Source organism: Passer domesticus, chromosome 9 (assembly GCF_036417665.1).
Source record: "Passer domesticus isolate bPasDom1 chromosome 9, bPasDom1.hap1, whole genome shotgun sequence".
In the NCBI taxonomy this organism is placed as follows: domain Eukaryota; kingdom Metazoa; phylum Chordata; class Aves; order Passeriformes; family Passeridae; genus Passer; species Passer domesticus.
The window spans coordinates 30,950,178-30,965,929 of record NC_087482.1 but is presented as its reverse complement, the minus strand read 5'-3'; the positions used below and the strand labels follow the sequence as shown (position 1 = coordinate 30,965,929).

Here is a 15,752-nt window from a genome sequence, read left to right as displayed (position 1 = left end):
ATTTCCTCTGGAGACAGCAATGCCCTTAAAACAATAGGTAGCTGTATTTTCATCTTACAGCAAAAGCAAGCGATCACATTACAGCTCTCCTGGTCTCCAAACACCTCATCCTTTAGAGCAAGTTCCATTTTACTGGGATCACAGGAGAATTTCTGCCAAATCAGGCACAATAGTGGTGCAAGCCAGCACCTTCCTCATCTGCAGTGTTAAATAAAACATGAATCAGAATCTCAAAGAGCAACAGGCTGCTTCTCTCAAGCATGCTGTGAAGTGCCAAAAATTTCCACAGAACATGGCAGAAATGTCATATGAAGATCAGGTGGTAAGAAACCAGCACAAGAGTACCAGTCAAACTGCTACTTTGGTTAAGTTAATCAACAGTCTTAATGATCTTACTAATGTCAGAAAGATCTGTACATGTGTTTCTGACCAATTGGTTTTAGACTCTGGGGAAAATATTCTTTTACAGAGAGGGTTGGGCTTGATGAGGAGGCACAAGCAGTCCCCAGGGGTAACAGTATAAACAATTGCTCTCAACATTTGAGCTGCACCACCATTATTCTGTCACTGATGTGACACTCCCCCTACAATCCCACCCCCCTCACCAGTAAATGCTCAGACAAAAACTCCCACCACCTTCACCAAACGGGACCACTTCCTCATTACTGTGGTAACAGCACGTTGAGCTGGAGAATCAAGAAGAGATGAGCACAACCTTTTCAATCTATTCCCTGTGACAACTAAGAAAATCCTTTCTACCAGCTTATGCCAGGAAGATGACAATTAAACACACACATCAATCAGAATCATCAAGCAAAACAAAGCGGTGCCCAGTTGAGAGCTGCACTGGCCTCAGGCAGGCAGCTTTCCTGCCTCTCTGGATGACACAAATTTCAGCACCCTGCAGAGTGAAACTGGGTAAATGATGGACAGTTTTAAACACCCACACCTGAGAGTCATAATCATCATTCCTGCTCATTCACATGTACCTGGAAATAAGGCAGATTTTCAATAGAAATCTCCATAAGATTGGGCTGCCTCTGTGCTGTAGGATAATAAGTTCTTAAAAATAACAACTTGGAGACTCTCTGGGAAGTAGATTTATCCATCTACATTAGTTTCTCTTCACGATAATACTATATTGTAGATGTCACCCAAGTCTATCAGCTGTATTAACATTTACATCACATATTTCAATATCACTTATTCATCCAGTTTCTCAGAAAAATGTACCTGCTGCTGAAATTTGAGCCAAGACTTGTAGCCCACATGATATTCCCAAAATCTGAACAACAGCTTTGTATTCACAAAAGCAAGAAAAGCGAAATCATCTGGAATGACTCTTCACTCACAAGACAAATTAGGATGCAAAAGTGTAATTGCATGTTGTCAAGTAAAAAAAAGTTTTACCCCAGAGTTTCTTTAGGGGTTTTTGTTTTGGGGTTTTTTTTTGTTTGTTTCTTTTTTTCTGTGGGTTTGGGGAGGGTTATTTTGAATTTTTAAATGTTTTTATTTTCTTGAACTGTCTTCAATGAAGTATTTATAGAACCTGTCTTTTAATGAAGCTATAAAGAAGAAGGAAGAGCACATTTCCAGGCAACAAATCACTACCTGGAAGGACACGATTTACTGAGGTTTTTTCAATTGCTTGAACTGAAATGCACATGAGTCATTTTGTCAAAACTAGAATTACTAGTATTAAAAAGGGGATTAACGTGATAATTACTCCTAATGCCCAAATAAGTGTCCCTCAATCTGCAGAGATATTTAAAAGCTAAAAGAGATTGTCCTGAGTAGAACAACACTGCACTAAAATTCCATTAATAATCAAAGTGGCCCAAACCAACTGTTTTTCATTAAAACCAACCCTGCCCCTTTAATATGCCAATTACTTCGAATGTTTCCAGAATTTCTTCCTATCTGTAATTGTAAAATAAACAGGAGAAAAAAAAAAAAGGAATTCTGAAAAGCTCTAACACATCACCACAGTTATTGGGTACAATAAATGTGACTTCATCTCAAGAAGGACATGCAGCACTTCCAGCTCTGTGCAGACCCCATGCTCTGAATTAAAACACACCCAGCTCAGTGCTCTGGACAAATACAAATGTTTAAGTGTGAACCACAAGTTCAACATATAGAGACCACAGGGTACACCAGAACTCCCAAGAGCTACAGCCAGTGGCTTAGGCATATACTTAGTTCCATGTTTTACAATAACGTGCCAATTTTTTTATGTCTTGTCATTTGCTGCACATTGCCAGTCTTTTAAAGTAATGTGAATTCAAGTAGGTGGAATATACAGTTCCAGGGAAATTCCATTATAACTTATCATAAATGAATCTTACCACCTACTATACCATCAAGTTCCTGTTGTGCCTACGGATTAGTTCACTCAAGTATTTAACTTGTTTCTTATTAAAGCATCTGAACTCTGAAATTGTACATTTTCCAACACTTGAAAGGCACTCACAAGGAGCTCACTTTCTAAAAGTCATAATCTTGCATTTTTAGCTCACGATGACTGTACTCATGTGCATCTATTTTTATTAGACTATTTTGTCAGTTAGTAATTATGTGTATATCTTCCCTGATTAAATAAACACTTGATAATTCAAATCACAACTTTATGAAAAATAACTTGATTTAAATATAACAGTAGTAGAAAATATGAAAAACAACTTGCATAAAGGATATATTTATATTCAAATAATATTCCCCAGAGCACACACAATTTCTTTTCTGAATATCTTGACATTTCATCTTCAGTTTTGGCACAGAGGGAATAAAACCCAACTTTAAAAATGCCCAAAAACAACAACTCCAGAAACAAACCCAAAACCAAACCAACAGTGACAATCTGCATATGTTGATTAAAATTAAACTCACCCAGGCCTTGCTAGAGAGAACTCAGGATGGATTTCTTCATCCAGTTCAAACCAGTTCTCCCATTTTGGCACAAGCACAGATCTTTATTAACTGACTTCCAGATTAACATGGCAATGAAAATAATAAAAGCTTTTCTCAGCAGCCTTCATTTCTCCCGAAAGCTCGTAGGTGGAGGTTAAAGTAATGCAATGTGAAAAGGAACCACACAAGACCCTGGTACCATTCTGGCAGCATTCACCAGAGGCACTGTCTAGCAGGAATTCAGGAGTTAAATATTTTGACTTTGACAGGAACATCTGTTTAAGCCATCTGCACATTTCCCTTGTGACCATTTGTCCACCAGAAGCTGGGCTAAAGCTAAAGGTATTTTGTATATCAAGAAATACCTGTAAAAGGAGGAAAAAAGAAGAGCAAAAGGAAAAGACAAGGAAAAAAGGGAAGACGAACACATAAGCATCCAAACAATAACAGCAGAAAGAATGTCCAACAGAAGGATATTCCCAAGAAGACAAAACCAGCAGAAGAAGTCTCAGAGGAGAAAATGAGAAAGTAAAGAAAAGCAGAATCCAAACTGGAACATTTAGACCCTTGTGCAAACACAGGCAGTTGAAAGCACATGGCCTTGCCTGGGAGCAGACCCCAGAGCCTGAGTCTCCATTTGTTTATTTTCTCCTGGAAACTAAATAGGTTTCAGTTCAGATTGGGATGACATTGAAGATCTTGGCTGTTACTAGAATTCCATATTTCACTGCAATATGACAAGTCCATCAAAGAAGTCCTCATTTTAAAAAGGGGAATTCTTGTTACACCCAATACAAGAATTAGGATTCAAGGTATAAAATCTTTTCAATATGAAACACAACGTGGATGTGATCATTTCCTGATTTATTATTTTTTTTAATTCAAGACTTAAATGTTTCTGAAAGGGAAGAGCACATCAAAATCCTTTCTTCCTCCAATCTCCACCCACAAGTCAGTTCATCAGAAACACAAGGTGGATCCTGAAAACATTTACTAAGAAAAATCTGCTGTTTACAGCTGGATGAATGAAATGCAGCAGTCAGCCCTTTGAGCAGCTCAGAGACCCACACACGATGCATTTAACTTCAAAGAAAGCATTGCAGGATATGTGAGTACATGCATGGCTCTATTTTAGCACTCACAAACATCAGACATAAAACTCACATGTGTTTGCAGGTGCTCAGGAAGAAATGGAATTTAACCCTTTGAGCTGCACATGTGACTGAAACCCAGTTCGATAAAATCATCATAGGTTAGGCTCTTTGCTACATGTCAGAACCATCACAACAGCTCCAGCTACCAAGAACAACTTTTGCTGCCCTCCTTTTGTGTTCTCCATTTCTCCCACATCTCTCAAGCACAGAAACCCATTATGAAGTCAATGTTGTTCAATAAAAAGGCAGAAAAGGGACCATGGTTGTTTGGGGTTTGGATGTGTTGGTTTGATTTTTTTTTTCCCCTGGAATACCTTGCAGATATTTCAAGAGTTAAATCAAAGCCTGAAGCATCCCAGCAAGCATCAAAGCTGGCACAAGTGAGAACACGTAGGCAGAAGACAGGAACAGAGACGGGGGTGATGTGACTCCCTGTTTCAGCAGCTGTGAGCTGCTAAATCTGTCCCCCCTGTGCTAAGAGCCATGCAGATAGTGGGCAGATATTTAGCAGTTTTCCCTTTTGCTTTGCAGCCAAGTTATTAAGTCAGACTTAAGATGGTAAAGTACCCACAACAGAAAACAGCACCTACACAAGGTAAGAATTGCCTCGCCTTCACCTCCAAGTTCTGCCACACAGGAGACGTGCACACAGAAAAAACTGCTCAGACTTTCTGTCTGGTCTCAAATAAGTATATTTGGATGGAATTGGTATTATGCATATTTGTTATCAAACTATTCAAGTCAGTGTTGTAGTTAGAGGAATAAAACAGAGGGGATTTTTTCCACATGAGACTTAAGGATACATTCTAAGCATGTGCTTTAAGCAAAAAAATTTTCCTGCAGTTAATGCAAAACAAAACCATCCTCCATAGGGCAACTCAGAGCAGGAATCCAGATCAGGTGCTCTGAATTGCTGGTAGAAGAACCTTGCTTTCTGAAGAACTGTTTAAAATACCTGTATGTTTAGGAGGTGTGTTCCCACAAATTCTGAAAAGGAAATCGCAAAATAACAGTAGGGTCTTCGTCATTTAGTTTTTTCCCAGATATATAAAACCTAAAACAGTACATCAAGACTTTGATTCCTAAAGGACAGTTGTAAATACATGGATTTGACACAGATACATCCCTAATTTAATTTTTCTCCTTTTCATCACTACTGACAGTTACTACTCCTTCTATAGAGTGCATTCATCTACATTTAAACGAAGTCTATAAAGTCTTGACTCAACCTGACCTTGCCCTACTGCTATAAAGGACCTGCACAACAGGTATATTCTGAAGAGGAGAAGGATATAAAATCATTAACAGAGAATAAACAATTGTTCTGAAGTCCTAAATTGCTCTAAAGTTTTTTTCTGAACCTATAATTTTTCCTAAAAGCTTGAGCAGATAAAAAAATTATTTAACGAGACCAGGAACAACTTCCCCTCTTCTAATCTGGGCCAACCTGGAAACAAAATTTGGATAACCATAAGGGAACTATTACCTCTTCTCTCACCTCTTCCCTAAATGATTTATGTCACTGCCATCCTCTGCAAAACCAGCTCAAAAAAGATTCCTCACAGTTCTAAGCCTGCATGTAGAACATACTTTGCTACAGACAAAAGTGAAGAAATGTTAGAAAAAATTGCCTCCAATCACAGTCTTAAAAATTTTGCTGAGGAAAAGTAGTTGAAAACACGGCAAACCTGTCCCTCTAAAAATTTTGTTCTAATCTTCAAGCAAGTCAAAACCATTGGAAGAATGTGACCAATAAAGAAAAACAGCTCCTATTTGTTCTTAGCAATAGAATTTACTGTACTGACAGCATGAGAAAGAAGCTAATTAATATTTGAACATCTGAATTGTCCTTCCATTTACCTTTCTGTCACAAAAAAAACACACAGGCACCTTTTTAATGACAAGAATGACAATATTAAATATTGGCCTGACTAGAAGAAAAATTCTGTGGTGTTTTAGGACACTAAGCCTTCTAAAACTTCCTACACATTTAGGTGTATTGTAGATCATCCAGGCTTGAATGATCATATATATTCAGGCATGCTGTAGAATGTAAAATATGTAAATCATTAACTATTCAATTATATATTATGGCACATAGTGTTCATGAGATTTAATTATACATAAAATAATTAGCTTACAAAAATAAAAGGGATCACAGACCAACTGACTTACACTGCATGCATTTAAAAGTGGCCCAAAGACACACAGAGTCAGATCAACACTAACCAGAAATCTGGGTTTGACCCCATAAACAGTTTCCAATGTGGCAGAGCAAGGCCACACCCTAGAATTCAGCAGACACAACACACCATACTGGCATCAAGACCCGGCAGCTCTACAGCCTCTTTTGAATACAATTTTAACACCCTTAAAATTAACTTTTTCTGACAAGAAACATAACAGATTGCTGAGTAAAATTAATGTCCCAGTTGCAAAGAGGTAAAAATAGCTGAATTTACTCAAGAAATTTGTCTGGCTCTAGTACAGAGCATAACAACATAACCTGTCTTCAAACACATTTGCAATGCAGTTCTGCTGCACATAGACTTTCCAACTCTGTTGACAGCAGCTTCAATTTATGTTTATACAGCTAAGTCCTCAGGGAAATAATCAATTTTTAGCCCATTACTAAAAAGTAGAGTAAATATTCTCAGTGTCTTTATTATTTTACCATATTTCAACAGCAACATCAAACCTTTCCTTCACCCTGCTACCAATAGCAGCAAACATGCACAAGAAATGGGAGCTTGGCTCACCCATTATTAGGCAAGCCCAAGGCAGAGCTATTTCCCCCAAACACTATCTCTCACCCACGGGCAGTGTGGGGAGGAGAGCTGTGTTGACATCTCTCTGAAGTCTCCTGACTCAACATCTGTGCCATGACTCCAAACATCAACTTCACCAAACTCTCCTCTTGTGGATCACCAAAACTGTGACGTGCCTGGGGCAGGTGACCTCAGTCCTCCACCCTGCTCCTGAGCAAACACACAGTCTACAGTTTCATTATTGATGTTTGCTTTCATTTTAAATGTTTACTAGGATTGATTTTGCACACTATCTTGTTTCACTGATACTGTGTTTGGCTTTTGATAGCAGCAATGGCTGTAGCAATAAAAACAAATCCTACTAAGTGACTATCATAACATAATAATGGTCTAAATAATATGTGTCCCAGTACAGGCAAGAAAATTTATTATGATAGACAGCTTGAAAGACACGAAAACAGGATTATTAATCATTACTTGAACAAGGGAAAATACCCAAGCCCACAACCCAAGCAGAAAATAATGCTTGAAAATTAAATGTTAGTGGTACTAGCTGCCAAAAGTTGCTCATTTGCAGCGGCCAAACTGTGCTTTAAAATGATACAACTGACAAATGAAATTAAGATTCAAGTACTCCTCTATCCTTACATCAGGTCACAACAGAAGATATTTTTCTTTCTGCAAAGAAAGCCTTGTTCCAGTCACAGTGTGGGACTGATCCATGTTATTGTTTCACAGTATAGCTAAAGCATTTTAAGACCAAAAAAACCCAACTCCATGCACCAATGCCATTACAGTTTGCATTTTTGGATAACCATTTACACTAATAAAAGGAAAACTTTTAGTTAACACCTTCTGGCAATAATCTGTAAAAATAACACTGGTCCTTTGTCCCGGGGATGGTGTGGGTGGTGCACATTATCTTAACATCTTACCATCTCATCAGACAACAGAATCAGAGAGAATTTCCTCAGCGTTGGAGCTCTTGATATCTGACACCTTTGAGACATCCCTCTTAAAGCAGGAGGCACCTGTGTTGCCTCAGGTGATTCCACAGTAGCTGAGGAGGTTCTTCATTCCTCCCAGGTGAGCAGCACAAGCAGAAGGTACTACAAGCTGCTGTCATGTTATGGTCTAAATTCATTGACTTCATGGTCTCCAGCTTGTTCTTGTTGATTGATGACATAACTTACAGCTGCAAATCAAAAGGAATTTGGAAAAAAATACTAAAATCCCCCCCAGCCTGACTGAGAACACCACAGTGTGAATTGTGCCCCTCTGTGTTGCCACTGTTCTTTGCACAAACAGAATCTTAATCTCCTAAACCTTAAATTAACACCAAAAATCAATTTTTTTTTCAAAAGAGCTGAAAAACCAACCAAGAAATCAGAAAACATTGATTGTGTTCTTTCACAGCACAGTTTTCTCCAGTACTCGGAGGAATATAAAACCAACTGTGAATAGGACTGTGGTGAGCACAGAAAATTGCATCAATACATACACTTCCTTGTTCTCCCATCTATATTAACTGCAAAGAAAAGCTGTCATAAGGGGAAGTAGAACACTTACATTGCTCAGAATCAACACTGGCAGCTGGCATGTTGAAACCAAATGTAAGGGGGTGTAGGCAGTAAACACCATAAAAACCTTTTTCTAATTTCAATTCTTCTTACAAACTAACTACAGTCTCAAATGTTCAAAATGCAGGGATCAGTCTCCTACCCTCAACAACAGAAGGCAGCCTGGGGGTATTTGTAAAACTTGAAGAGATTTTGGGTTCCTCTTACATGTAGCCCAGATTTTCAATCCTTTAGGAACTCCAAGATGACATGTGAATGTAGCTCCTGGACAAAAATGAAAAATAGGTTTTATTTAAGAAAGACAAAAAAAGTCTAAGATTTCAATGCAATTACTTCCTCAAGGAAGCAAGGCTTTAAAAGCACCAAACATCACAAGAATTGGCAATGGTCTAAACAGGTATATCAGCAAAACTCTCAGGAAACTATTCACTTGTCTTGTTTATGAATGAATTATATATAAAAGTTCCTTCAAATGTGCAGAACTTTGGGGTGGTTGGGATATAAGCATATCTTATTTAATCCCAAATTCTTAAGACTCTATTCTGATAACAAAAAAGCCTCTGCAGTAACTTAGTTGCACAAACATGTTGAAATTCACATGATTGCATCTGACACCAGGATCTTCCCCAGCACAGCCACTAACTTCTACATCTCATGCTCCAGCAAAAAGAAAATAAACCCATCATTCCATTTAAACTCTGCTAGGCACAGAACATTACTCATCTTCAAGTTCTAAAGCACAGTAAATGAAGCAGAGAGATGATAATTTCTCCTAGGTGTAGTGCCTACCCACAGCCTCTCCTGCAGAGTGCTCCTGACTCAATTACAGCTCTGCACAGGCACATGCAACATCCACACAAGCAAACCCTGACAAAGTAGGAAAAACACAAGTCAGCTCCAAGTTAGAAAAAATGGCAGGTAGACCAACACAGGGAAAAACCCCTTCCTTAATCGGTACAAAAACCTGCAAAAATAAGCAGTAGAAATGAATGTATGTTGTTATCAAAAGAATCTCTAAAGTTACAAGACTTCAGGAAAGGCAGCCTAATTCCTGCTTCACTTGGACATCAGTCCAAATGTTTATGGCAGCCAGACCTTCACATGACCAAATTCAGTATTTGTGTCACTGCTAATCCATAAAGAGTTCATGTCCTTCCCAGAGAAAAGCATGAAAACCTGGAAGAAAAGCCTGACAGAGAACACAAGCCTCACCACAACCTTAAGGCAAAGCTGAAGACAATGAACAATGCTCAGAGCACTTCAAAAAGTGAATCTACACAACAGACCACAGACCTGTGTAGAAGGTAATGGGTGGAAACTCCCACCACCACCAGACTCTTCACACCTCCCACCACCATCAGAAAAGAGGAAATGAGAGCAGGCATTTGGTGGTTAGGCTTGGGACTGAGAGACCAATGAAGTCCTGCTACAGACTGGGGCTGTGAAAACAATGGCAGCAACGGCCATGACTGTTTTCTGTTCTGAAATGACACTTTTGAAAAAGTCATCATCTTTGCATAAATGGTCTGCCATCAGGATTAAAATCAGGTCTGTTTTCTGGAGGTAACAGATACTGTAGATATAGTCTTTCAGCTCACAATAGGTTATTACAGCCTTGTGGAAAGTGATTTTGCACCAGTCTGCCTCAGAAATCTTCAGAGAACCAGTTCTTAACTTCCGCTAGAAAATTTTTGCTTATATTTGCTGCAGAAAGTTTTATCTCTAACTTTTGTTTCTAATGTGCATGTTCAAAGTCACATCACCCCTTACTGTCATCCTGTCATATGGCAAAAATTAAGTGACCCCAGGTAAAGTAGATTTTCTCTAAGTGAAAATACAAGAGAAAACCCAGCTGCGGGAGGCCCTGGTAGTTCATCTTCTCCCCAGGGATCTCCTGGAACAAAGCAGAGATTTACCATGGGACCGGGAATTATTGGGATGTCTACCCAGCTACCAAAGAGATGAGATGTTTTAACTCAGCCTGAGACTGTTTTCTTTTTATGAAATACCCAAAGGCACATTTCAGGAAAATGGATCAGAGACAGTAATGCCCTTTTCCTTTCCAGTAGTTACCCTGTAATCACTGTGAAATCCTGCATTTCTTACTATTTACTTAGAAGCTGACAGAGAGTACTACTAAAGGATGTTCACTTAGAACTGATTTTCATCCCCCTCTCAAATCCACTGCGCATAAAATGGCTTAATAAAGCCTTCTGAGCTGCATTAGAATTTATTCTGAGGAAAGTCTGTCCAGCTGTAGGAGCATTTCCATGCATTTAGCATGGCTGAGTTGTATAGAAAAAATTACAGAAAATAGGCAGCAAGAAAGTCTCAGTACCAGGAAACACCTCAAATTTCCAAAGTCACATTAAAAGACTCTCACATTTCATTTCCTGTGGATCAAATTTTTACATCTTTACTCAGTCCTAATCCAGCTTGAATCCATTGTCTGAACAAGGACGTGAGAGGCAAAGCTCTTTAGGTCTTGCAAAATTTTCCACAGTCCAAATGAGAAATGACTCTTTGTTTCAGAGAGACTTGGACAGAAGTGATGCTCTAAATAATTGAAATACAGCTGTAGTTAACTAATGATTTGCTGCAACATTATATGGTCAGGTCACAAAGGAAAATGGACTCTCTCTGACCACTTACATGCCATTAAATACCCAAAGAGCATGAAATTAAATAAAATGTATTTTAAAGCACTGTTTCCAAACTTCTCTGGAAGTATTGAAATAAGGAAAACTCCTTGCCACAATTAGCTTCTGCTTTTTCTCCTCTCATTCAAACTAGTTTTAGTTTTGCTTTTATAACATGATATTTATGAACTGCTCATGCACATTAAGCTCCTCCAGATTTCAGCATAAGAGCAATCTACACAATTTTAAATGAGAGTCCTCATAAAATTTATTACAGCATCATAGCTAATCAGATGACATTCTCTCCCAAACCATGAAAACATTATTTAGACGTTCCAACCAAAAAAATGACCCCACACTTAATCGTGCATAAGAGCATGTATCTGTATAAAATACTACATAGTTTAATTTGCAGCAGAAGTAAAAAGGAAATTACCTCAGATGACTCTTCCTTTGCTTTCACCCAAACCGTGATATATCTACTAGAGCTCTCAGTTTTGAAATATGTTTATTCAAATTAGACTCTCCAAGTATAAATTAACTTTTGACTGATTTGTATACATATTATAGCCTGTCCAAGATGATGTCAGACAGAACAAGCAAGGAACTTTGACATTACCTTATAACTATCAAGTGAAATGTTCTGGAAAGGAGCTGGACATCAAATGGGTGGAATTTGGCATTTCAGAAAGGACTCTGCAGCGATGTAACAGCTGGGTCACAGCCCCTGCAAGGGTGACACCCCCACTGCACACCAGGGGCTGGCACCTGCTCGGAGAAACACCCAGTTACCACAGCACCACAAAAACATCACCGTTTTCAGCTAGAGCCGAATGAGGTCATTTAAGATGAAAACATGACAGCAATTATACACGACCTGCGTGAGTTAAAAAGTGATGACAAAGGTCTGCCTGGAAGTATAGGGGTGATTTCTCTGGTTCCTACACTTCACACATTCCTCTGCGGCAGCCCATCCCTAAAATATCTAATTTTAATACAAAGGCTTACAGCGCTCGTAGAAAAGCCGAGCCCCGTCACTGAGAGCCGAGCACGGACTGGGGGAGCCCCGCCCGGGACCCAGAATGACCCGGTGAGGGCCTCCGAGGCTGAGGTCTCTGAGGTGAGCTCGCTGAGGCCACGGCAGTGACCACAGAGCTACGGGCTTCGGCCCCATAAAAAAACAACATCCGTGGCTTCTAAACCACTAAAGACTGTTTTAACCAGAAGCACAGTAAAGGCTGAGGACACCTGAGCACAGCTCCCCGCCGGGCAGGGGCTCGCTCCGAGCTCCGGCACCTCAGAGCCCGGTGCTTCCCCGTGCCCGGGTGACCAGCGGACCAACACCTGCCAAGCCGCAGACACCACCAGAGCGCTGCCGCGGCCGCAGCCCCTCGCTCGGCTCGGCACGGCACGGCACGGCACGGCTCGGCTCGGCATGGCACGGCACGGCACGGAGCCCAGGTGCGGAGCGGCGCCTCGGGCGGGGCCCAGCGCGGGGCTCCCGCTGAGGGCTCGGGCGTTCCCACACGCGGCCACCGCCACGGGGTAGGGGAGGGGGGCACAGCAGGGAGGGGACGGAGCCGCGGGCAGCCCGGGTAGGGACAGACAGCGCCTGGCACGGCACCTCCGGGGCGGGGCGGCGGCAGGAGGAGCGGCGGCGGCAGGAGCAGGTGAGCGTGGCCGCAGCCGCGCCGGGGGCGGAGCGGAGCGCGGGGCGGGGAGCGCCGGGCCGTGCCGGGCACACACTGCTCCCTCCCGCCCGCCGCTCCGCCCGCACTCCTTCCCTCTCGCTCTCTGTTTCCCGGGACAGCGCCCGAAACTCGGCGGCGGCCGCGGCTCCCGACGGCTCCCGGACGCGGTGAGTGCCCGTACCTGCCCCCGGCGCGGCGCTGCCGCCGCCCGGCAGTTCCTGCCCCGCCTGGGGTGAAGGAGGAAGCGAGACGGGCTCCGGCTCCCTCCGGCCCGCCCGGCTTCCGTGGGGCGCCCGGCGGGCAGAGCGGGCGGGAGGGAGACCGAGGGTCCCGGGGCTCCGCCGCCATGCCCCGTGTGCCCCGGGCAGCGCCTCGGCGCCGGGCGGAGCGGGAGGCGGCGGGGCCGTGCCCGGCCCGGGGCTGCCTGCTCCGGAGCCTCCATGTTGGGCTGTGGGGAGGGGGCTGCGGCCCCGGCCCGCCCGAGCGCCCCGCGGTGCCGGGGGCTGCGGCGGGGAGAGCGCTGTGCCCGTGAGGGGAGCGGCGAGACCCCCGGGGTCGGTCCCTGTGGGAACGTGGAGTTTCCTCCCGGCAGAAATGCCAACTTTGGTACCACCAACTTTTTTTCCCACCCAGCCGCCCCGACTCTCTGTTTCAGCCTCCGTGCCGCAGTGAGTTTGGGCAGATGAAATGCACAGTCTTTCAAATGGTCAGGTTTCCAGCTGAATGGCGACGGACAGTGAGGAATGAAGGAGCAGGAATGCCTGATGCTTTTGTGTACATACATGCCAGGCGTGCATCTATTAAAAAACAATTTTCAGTTCGTCGCTAGAGAATTCCCCGTTTGCATTAGGGCATGAAATATTAAAATAATTGGATTACAGCATTCTGTGGTTACATCTGACATCAGTTTACTTGCGGGCCCTGACTGTTGCACCACTTCACTTCTAGACTGTCCAAGTAGCACAGAGTAGAGTGTACATCTGGACCTGGGAGGTTTATGTGCGAGGATGACTTTGCCCTGTATCCCATCCCTTGATAGTTCCTCCAAGGAGAGAACTGACTCCTCAGAGCAGCTGGGTGTGGGAGAATCAGTTCTAGTGCTAGATCTTTACCGAGTTTTAGAGACTCATTTAAAGCCTGAACTGCAATGTTTAGTATCTCTACAAATAATCCGTATCAAAATCCTTGATACCCTTGCAGTGTGTTTAGTTCCTTTAAAATCTTTTTTGCTCCAGACTTGTACAGTCAATAGTCTATTAACAGTTTAATAGCAAATTAACTCTTCAGTGTTAATCTGTCCATCTATCAAATAATGCCTTACAGCGCTGTGCTAATCAAATAGGAAGCTATAACCAGTATAGATTTCTGAGCAGGAGCTCTATGAAGAAGTGTTTCTTAAGTGGTTAAGCAATAATTCATAAGCATTTTTAAGTGTATATGCAGGATTTCCTGTTTATTTTAGTTCCTGAAAATGACTACATTGAAAATGAGCTGTTTGTCTTTGAACTGATAGATTTCAGTCACCCCAAGTCACTGCTGTGGAAACCTGCAAATACTGAGGTGAAAAGCAAACATAAAGCTGAAAACCATGGGTTTGGGTTGTTTTTGTTTTTTTTTTTTAATGTTTCTCATCCTCACCTTGGATTTCATAATAAAATACAGGTGTGTGCTTTAATTTAAGAAATTGTTAAATGCTGGCACTTTCAGTTTCTTTGACCCTTATAATTTTAATATGTTTTGTAACATTGAATACACCCAAGTTTTATGTATGTATGATTTTCAGAATGAAGTGCATTACCTTTGGAACTTCAACAGCTAAAAAACTGAAAGGTGCAATAAGATATTTCACTAGTTGTTATTATTTGCCTGTACTGCTAAACACAAAATAACTTAGGGGCAGCGCAGAAAAATTAAAATTTGGGAATGCTTTGAGATTTTCATCCTACATCTCATAATTCAGATTTAGGTACGAAGGAATTGCTGCCACTCAGTGGCTGGTACAAACATACAGAAAAATATATTCAGTTACACAGATGTGATGTCTGTGTGCGTGATGAGAGAGTTATAAGGTGATGCTGCTCAGGCAATCTGTGTGACATAATTGATCAGGAAGACGTTCATATTGTTATCATCAGAAAAGAGCTCATTGTTAATTTTATTGCCGTTTTGTGCTTCATGAATTATAACCCACCTTTTCATTAGACATAATCATACAGTAGGGTCCTATTTTTTAATTGAATGGAACGGTGAAATAGCATAATAATTTTTACTTTTTGATCACACAGCATGGATGAAAAAATACTCTGTACGGAAGGAATTATTTAGAAACTATTTCTAAATTGAAAAACTTAAATTTTCTAGGTACATTTCTTAAAAAGAAATCTTTAGAAGAATCTCTCCAAGAGAACTTGGCTAACTGATGCTATATAGATCTAGGAAATAACAATAAATCTTGGAAAAATGCCATCTATTATTAAAGTAACTGATTTCCTGGGAAAAGCATGGGAGCTTTCAGGCCTCTTGAGTTTATTTTGCTGTCTAAAAGCCACAGTCATTATAATTAAAGTCCATTCAGATTAAGTCCCATCCTGGAAGTGTTCAAGGCCAGGCTGAGCAGGACTTTGAGCAAGCTGCTCTAGTGGAAGTTGTCCCTGCCCCTGCCAGGGGGATGGGACTGGATGGTCTTTAAGGTCCCTACCTGTGATTCTGGTGAGCACTGCAGGGCCTAATAATTTAAATTAACCATCCTTGTTCCCATTTGAAGGGCTGCACTGTCCCCTGCCTCTGTGCAGAGGCACAAATCTGCCCTTGCCCAGCTGGAGCCCAGCTCTGGCTGCTGCTCCCACAAAGAGGAGCCCCTTCCTCACCTCCCAGTCCCCAGCAGTGCCTGGAGGTGGGACTGTGGCAGTGCCAAATTCACCCAGGGCAGCTGCTCTGCAGGGAGCTGCAGTGGCCCCAGCCCCAGCGTGGCCTGTGCAGTGTAAATAGGTTACACTGAAGTGTGTGCCTG

General features: G+C 42.0%; 1 protein-coding gene and 1 long non-coding RNA gene across 4 annotated transcripts in view; one reads left to right on the top strand and one right to left on the bottom strand.

The window, feature by feature from the left end:
* Positions 1 to 12,071, bottom strand: part of LOC135307860 (uncharacterized) — a 33,074-nt gene extending 21,003 nt beyond the window's left edge. For both annotated transcript variants that reach the window (XR_010368470.1, XR_010368471.1), the window contains exons 1-4: positions 11,929 to 12,071; positions 11,671 to 11,819; positions 8,555 to 8,676; positions 7,768 to 8,027 (exon numbers count right to left, since the gene is read on the bottom strand). This is a non-coding gene — a long non-coding RNA (uncharacterized LOC135307860). The remainder of the gene's footprint in view (positions 1 to 7,767; positions 8,028 to 8,554; positions 8,677 to 11,670; positions 11,820 to 11,928) is intronic.
* Positions 12,072 to 12,746: 675 nt separating this feature from the next.
* Positions 12,747 to 15,752, top strand: part of PRKCD (protein kinase C delta) — a 60,407-nt gene continuing 57,401 nt past the window's right edge. Inside the window, exon 1 of one of the 2 annotated variants that reach the window (XM_064432378.1) lies at positions 12,747 to 12,909. The gene's annotated coding sequence lies outside the window, so the exon portion shown is untranslated. The remainder of the gene's footprint in view (positions 12,910 to 15,752) is intronic. The other variant, XM_064432379.1, reaches the window with a different exon arrangement.